Source organism: Leptodactylus fuscus, chromosome 6 (assembly GCF_031893055.1).
Source record: "Leptodactylus fuscus isolate aLepFus1 chromosome 6, aLepFus1.hap2, whole genome shotgun sequence".
Taxonomy (NCBI): domain Eukaryota; kingdom Metazoa; phylum Chordata; class Amphibia; order Anura; family Leptodactylidae; genus Leptodactylus; species Leptodactylus fuscus.
The window spans coordinates 62171638-62179491 of NC_134270.1; positions in this window are offsets into that span (position 1 = coordinate 62171638).

The following is a 7854-nucleotide window of genomic DNA, read 5'->3' on the forward strand; positions in this document are numbered from 1 at the left end:
GATGGAGAGTGTGTGTGTGTGTGTGTGTGAAAGTGTGTGTGAGTGATATCTGTGTATTAGGAGGAGAGGTCTGTGTACTGAGATCTGTGTATTAGGAGGAGAGGTCTGTGAGTGATATCTGTGTATTAGGAGGAGAGGTCTGTGAGTGATATCTGTGTATTAGGAGGAGAGGTCTGTGTACCGAGATCTGTGTATTAGGAGGAGAGGTCTGTGAGTGATATCTGTGTATTAGGAGGAGAGGTCTGTGAGTGATATCTGTGTATTAGGAGGAGAGGTCTGTGAGTGATATCTGTGTATTAGGAGGAGAGGTCTGTGAGTGATATCTGTGTATTAGGAGGAGAGGTCTGTGTACTGAGATCTGTGTATTAGGAGGAGAGGTCTGTGAGTGATATCTGTGTATTAGGAGGAGAGGTCTGTGAGTGATATCTGTGTATTAGGAGGAGAGGTCTGAGTGATATCTGTATTAAGAGGAGAGGTCTGTGAGTGATATCTGTGTATTAGGAGGAGAGGTCTGTGTACTGAGATCTGTGTATTAGGAGGAGAGGTCTGTGAGTGATATCTGTGTATTAGGAGGAGAGGTCTGTAAGTGATATCTGTGTATTAGGAGGAGAGGTCTGTGAGTGATATCTGTGTATTAGGAGGAGAGGTCTGTGAGTGATATCTGTGTATTAGGAGGAGAGGTCTGTGAGTGATATCTGTGTATTAGGAGGAGAGGTCTGTGTACTGAGATCTGTGTATTAGGAGGAGAGGTCTGTGAGTGATATCTGTGTATTAGGAGGAGAGGTCTGTGAGTGATATCTGTGTATTAGGAGGAGAGGTCTGTGAGTGATATCTGTGTATTAGGAGGAGAGGTCTGTGAGTGATATCTGTGTATTAGGAGGAGAGGTCTGTTTACTGAGATCTGTGTATTAGGAGGAGAGGTCTGTTTACTGAGATCTGTGTATTAGGAGGAGAGGTCTGTGAGTGATATCTGTGCATTAGGAGGAGAGGTCTGTGAGTGATATCTGTGCATTAGGAGGAGAGGTCTGTGTATTAGGAGGAGGGGGAGGTCAGTGTCCTGATATCTGTGTATTAGGAGGGGGAGGCCAGTGTCTGTAGATGGATCAGTACTCTACACATTGTTTGTATTCAGACTTGCCTGCAATTGCTGTTACTAATGACTGTCTAAGGGGGCATTCACACGGAGTAACGCCGGGCGTGTATCACAGCCGTACACACCGGCGTTACGGCAGACTGCCGAACACTTCCCATTCACTTCAATGGAAGCGCATGTAACAGCGGCATTTACGAGCGCTCCCATTGAAGTTAATGGGAAGTGTTCGGCAGTCTGCCGTAACGCCGGTGTGTACGGCTGTGATACACGCCCGGCGTTACTCCGTGTGAATGCCCCCTAATAGTAGTCAGGGGGCGCTCTGTGTATTGTATTGTACTGAAGGGGAGGGGGATGTGAGATGCAGGATGGAGAGTGTGTGTCTGTGTGTGTATGTATGTGTGGTGAGGAGCAACAGTAACCTAGGGGCAGAGATGGAGGGGAGGACATGAAAATGTGGGTAGAGATGAGGGGTGCATGAAACTGGGGGCAGATGGAGGGAGGGCATGAAATGTCACGTGACATCCGTGCGTTATTAAAGATGGCCAACACCACCAAAGACTGCAGCGGAGACGGCGACAGGTAAGTAACTTTTTTTTCTTATGTCTGTATCTCCCCTCGGTCTCTGATCATCATACTCTGGGGTCTGAAAATACCCCAGAGTATAATAATTATTCGTGGGTGTTCATTATGGGGCATAATCCCGTGTGCAGGGGCCACAATGGGGTATAATACTGTGTGTAGGGGCCACTATGGAACATAATAGAGCGCACAGGAATGCGTGTGTGGGGGGGGGGGGTCGGCCAAGGTCTTTGGTGTCGGTCAGGAAGGGGGGGGGCCATGTCAAAAGTTCGCCACGGGGCCCCGCCATTCCTAGTTGCGCCACGGGCCATAGACATTACAATCAATGACTAAACCCCATAAACCTATATATTTCCAAACAGCAGACACCCTGACGATCATAAAAATACCATCTAGCTTATTATACTCACAGCCACCTTCATGCAACTTTTTTTTATCAAACATTGAATTACAAAAATTACACAAAAGTTCAGCTTTGAGACTAAATCTCTGAGACAGTTTGAACTATATTCAGCTAATACTTCCTAAAACTAAAAGGCCAGGGTGTGAGGAGTTTATACATACCACATGTGTATACACCTGGACACTATTTATATTCTCAAAACTGCAAAAATTGCAAACACCCAAAATCTGCTTTTTGTCTTCAAATTTTAAAGTAGTAGTGACAGGGATAAAACATACCACACACACCAGAAACAATGACTAAACCGCCAACAACTATATATTTCCAAACAGAAGACACCCTGGCAATCATAAAAATACCATCTAGCCTATTATACTCACAGCCACCTTCATGCAACTTTTTATCAAACATTGATTTTTTGCAAAAATTACACAAAAGTTCAGCTTTGAGACTAAATCTCTGAGACAGTTTGAACTATATATACAGAAAACTGTCAAAGCTGAGTTCTTTGTGCACTAAGCAATACTAACTTTTAACAGTATATAATTGCTTAAGAAGAATCCCTTAACTTAAAGTCGTTATAGGAAATAGGGGGTTTGGATAATAGAAGGGGAGTGGGGTCGGTATATCAGGGACAGGGGTAAAGTGCTAAGAATTTTAAAACGGGATATGTACGTGTATACATTTTATTCTGCATGCAGGGTTTTTCTGTCCGCTTGAGAAGTCGGACATCTTCACTTGCGGACAGGAAAGGACGGGCACGGAGTGCAAAAGAACGCACCCGATGCCCATTGAAATGAATGACCGGTGTCACAGACACAGCTAGTGTCCGCTCCTAATGTCAGTGACAGATTTTGAGCGGACACTAGGAGCGGACACTACCTGTCGGACACCGACAGTAGTGTGAACGCCCCCTTAGTGTAACTGAATGGATATGTATGTGTATAAATGTTATTCTGTTAGTGTAAGTGAATGTGGTGGAAGTGCTTAGTGGTTAGTGACGTTGCTTCCTGGGCTTCTCACACAGGTAAGGACAGTTTCTATGCAGATAGGAACGATCTGATGACCTATTGGTCACTAGATGTTACCTTACTCTGAAGCTCAGACATTTAGCTTCCAAATGAGATGGAAATTGTGTCACAATACATCTCATACTCAGTAGGACAGTGCCCATTCTTCAGCACCACAGATAAGAGAGGGACAGAGATAGCAGGACCAGGCCGTCTTTTTTTATGTGATAGCTGTGATCAGTGACCTTTTGGTCAGTTTATCAATGGCTTATCTGAAACCTAGGAACACGGGCTATAAAATAAGCCAGTGATAAGCTGGCCAAAAGGTCACTGATCACAGCTATCAGATAAAAAAGACACAGTATGGTCCCTCTGTCCCTCTTATCTATGGTGCTGAGATTGTGCAGCGATCTATAAAGTGCTACTGTGATATGAATCTTGTGAATAGTGTCACAATTTTAATATATTTGGAAGCTATGAACATGGGCTATAAAATAAGCCAGTGATCAGCTGTCCAAGGGGTTGCTGATCACAGCTGTCAACTAAAGAAGTCAGCAGTACCGCACAGTGTCAGCACTATTGAAGGGGGTGAGAGAGAGCTCACATAGCCGTACATAATGTTTTCAGACTCCACAATTATCGCCAAAGTTAATAACTCTATTGCCCTTTGTATTTTGCGTGTCACTGCCGCTTTAACTGTGTTGGTGAGACATCATGGTACTCCTGGTTCTGGTACTTTCTGGGTGAGAAGTGGTGCAAGGATTTCCTAAACATGTAAATACTGTATGTGTTTTGACTATTGGTTGTGCAGCGGGCAGTGCATTTTTGTGCTTCCCAATATATACAGCCTACACAAATTATGGTTTGATGTCTTCTGCTAGCTTGCATAAATTTACAATTCCTGCACCTTTTGAGAGTTCGGAGTTTGGTCAGTTCACTTGCCCATCAGTGTGGAGTGACCTTTGCATACATGGACTTCTCTCAAAAAACAACAGAGTGAGAAGTAGTTCACACCATCTGACCCCGGTCTTCGTCTTGGGATTCCGTTCTCCATTAAGCTTGAAAAATGCGGAGAGAAAAGCACTGTAAGCAGTGCATTCAGTTGTCTGAATGTAGACTAAGTTTATTGCCCCAGTCCCATTGTAGCCTAAAGCTGAAGTGTAGTGCCACAGTCCCACTGCAGAAGTACGCATTGCGGAGCAGCAGATGAACATCAGACTCATCATTAGGTAATAAAGGTCCTCTGCATGTCACGTGGTCTGGGATATTATCATATAGGCCCAAAGCCTGTGCTAGTAGTAACAGCCTGTTGCCATACAGGCCCAAAGCCTGTGCTAGCAGTAACAGGCTATTACTACTAGCACAGGCTTCGGGCCTATATGGTACTGCTACCACAAACTTTGGGCTATATGGTAATATCCTATACCACGTGAGGTCTGGGCATTACCATATAGGCCCGAAGCCTGCTAGGAGTGACATTGGATCCCGGAGAGGTGAGTAACACTGTTTATTATGTTCCCTCACCTCCCCTGGGGCTCCGATTATTATACTCGGGGGTCTGAAAAGACCCCTGAGTATAATATTAGCAGTAGCGGGATCGTGGCCTGGGCCTGCTCACTGCCACCCTCTGCGGCCTAAAGTAGGTAGGCAGCCCGGGGAGGTAGGTGAATAGACCGTTACCTGCTGGGGATACTTCAGCAGGTAGCAGCCTATTATAAAACAAAAAAAAAAAGAAGAGATATGGTACTTACCAACCTTGCTGCTGCTCCCGCCGCCTCTTCACTTCCCCAGCAATAAGATGTCTGCGTATCAGGTGTTTACTAGAGATGAGCGAACAGTGTTCTATCGAACTCATGTTCGATCGGATATTAGGCTGTTCGGCATGTTCGAATCGAATCGAACACCGCGTGGTAAAGTGCGCCATTACTCGATTCCCCTCCCACCTTCCCTGGTGCCTTTTTTGCTCCAATAACAGCGCAGGGTAGGTGGGACAGGAACTACGACACCGGTGACGTTGAGAAAAGTAGGCAAAACCCATTGGCTGCCGAAAACATGTGACCTCTAATTTAAAAGAACAGCGCCGCCCAGGTTCGCATCATTCTGAGCTTGCAATTCACCGGGGACGGAGGTTTCCGTCCAGTTAGCTAGGGCTTAGATTCTGGGTAGGCAGGGACAGGCTAGGATAGGAAGGAGAAGACAACCACAACAGCTCTTGTAAGAGCTAAATTCCAGGGAGAAGCTTGTCAGTGTAACGTGGCACTGACGGGCTCAATCGCCGCAACCCAGCTTTCCCAGGATCCTGAATGGAATACACTGTCAGTGTATTCCCGTATACCCGATATATACCCCCGATACCCGTTCCAACGGTGTGCCCCCCCACCTTCACCCCAGAAATACCCTGCAAGTCCCCTAGCAATAGAATTGGGGCTATATACACCCACTATTTTTGCTACTGCCATATAGTGCCATTGTCTCACTGGGAATTCAAAGAATATATTGGGCTTACATATAACTTCAATTCCAGGGAGAAGCTTGTCAGTGTAACGTGGCACTGACAGGCTCAATCGCCGCAACCCAGCTTTCCCAGGATCCTGAATGGAACACACTGACAGTGTATTCCCGTATACCCCATATATACACCCCAAATCCCCGTTCCAACGGTGTGCCCCCCCACCTTCACCTCAGAAATACCCTGCAAGTCCCCTAGCAATAGAATTGGGGCTATATACACCCACAATTTTTGCTACTGGTATATAGTGCCATTGTCTGACTGGGAATTCAAAGAATATATTGGGGTTACGTGCACCCACAATTTTTGCTACTGCTATACAGTGCCATTGTCTCACTGGGAATTCAAAGAATATATTGGGGTTATGTGCACCCACAATTTTTACTACTGGTATACAGTGCCATTGTCTGACTGGGAATTCAAAGAATATATGGGGGTTACGTGCACTCACAATTTTTGCTACTGCTATACAGTGCCATTGTCTCACTGGGAATTCAAAGAATATATTGGGGTTATGTGCACCCACAATTTTTACTACTGGTATACAGTGCCATTGTCTGACTGGGAATTCAAAGAATATATGGGGGTTACGTGCACCCACAATTTTTGCTACTGCTATACAGTGCCATTGTCTCACTGGGAATTCAAAGATTATATTGGGGTTATGTGCACCCACAATTTTTGCTACTGCTATATAGTGCCAGTTTATGACTGATAATTCAAAGAATATATTGGGGTTACGTGCACCCACAATTTTTGCTACTGGTATATAGTGCCATTGTCTGACTGGGAATTCAAAGAATATATGGGGGTTACGTGCACCCACAATTTTTGCTACTGCTATACAGTGCCATTGTCTCACTGGGAATTCAAAGAATATATTGGGGTTATGTGCACCCACAATTTTTACTACTGGTATACAGTGCCATTGTCTGACTGGGAATTCAAAGAATCTATGGGGGTTACGTGCACCCACAATTTTTGCTACTGCTATACAGTGCCATTGTCTCACTGGGAATTCAAAGAATATATTGGGGTTATGTGCACCCACAATTTTTACTACTGGTATACAGTGCCATTGTCTGACTGGGAATTCAAAGAATATATGGGGGTTACGTGCACCCACAATTTTTGCTACTGCTATACAGTGCCATTGTCTCACTGGGAATTCAAAGAATATATTGGGGTTATGTGCACCCACAATTTTTACTACTGGTATACAGTGCCATTGTCTCACTGGGAATTCAAAGAATATATGGGGGTTATGTGCACCCACAATTTTTGCTACTGCTATACAGTGCCAGTTTCTGACTGGGAATTCAAAGAATATATGGGGGTTACGTGCACCCACAATTTTTGCTACTGGTATATAGTGCCATTGTCTGACTGGGAATTCAAAGAATATATGGGGGTTACGTGCACCCACAATTTTTGCTACTGCTATACAGTGCCATTGTCTCACTGGGAATTCAAAGAATATATTGGGGTTATGTGCACCCACAATTTTTACTACTGGTATACAGTGCCATTGTCTGACTGGGAATTCAAAGAATATATGGGGGTTATGTGCACCCACAATTTTTGCTACTGCTATACAGTGCCATTGTCTCACTGGGAATTCAAAGATTATATTGAGGTTATGTGCACCCACAATTTTTGCTACTGCTATATAGTGCCAGTTTATGACTGGTAATTCAAAGAATATATTGGGGTTACGTGCACCCACAATTTTTGCTACTGGTATATAGTGCCATTGTCTGACTGGGAATTCAAAGAATATATGGGGGTTACGTGCACCCACAATTTTTGCTACTGCTATACAGTGCCATTGTCTCACTGGGAATTCAAAGAATATATTGGGGTTATGTGCACCCACAATTTTTACTACTGGTATACAGTGCCATTGTCTGACTGGGAATTCAAAGAATCTATGGGGGTTAAGTGCACCCACAATTTTTGCTACTGCTATACAGTGCCATTGTCTCACTGGGAATTCAAAGAATATATTGGGGTTATGTGCACCCACAATTTTTGCTACTGCTACATAGTGCTAGTTTCTGACTGGTAATTCAAAGAATATATTGGGGTTACGTGCACCCACAATTTTTGCTACTGGTATACAGTGCCATTGTCTGACTGGGAATTCAAAGAATATATTGGGTTTACAAATACCCTCATTTCTTGCTACTGCTATATAGTGCCATTGTCTGACTGGGAATTCAAAGAATATATTGGGGTTATGTGCACCCACAATTTTTAC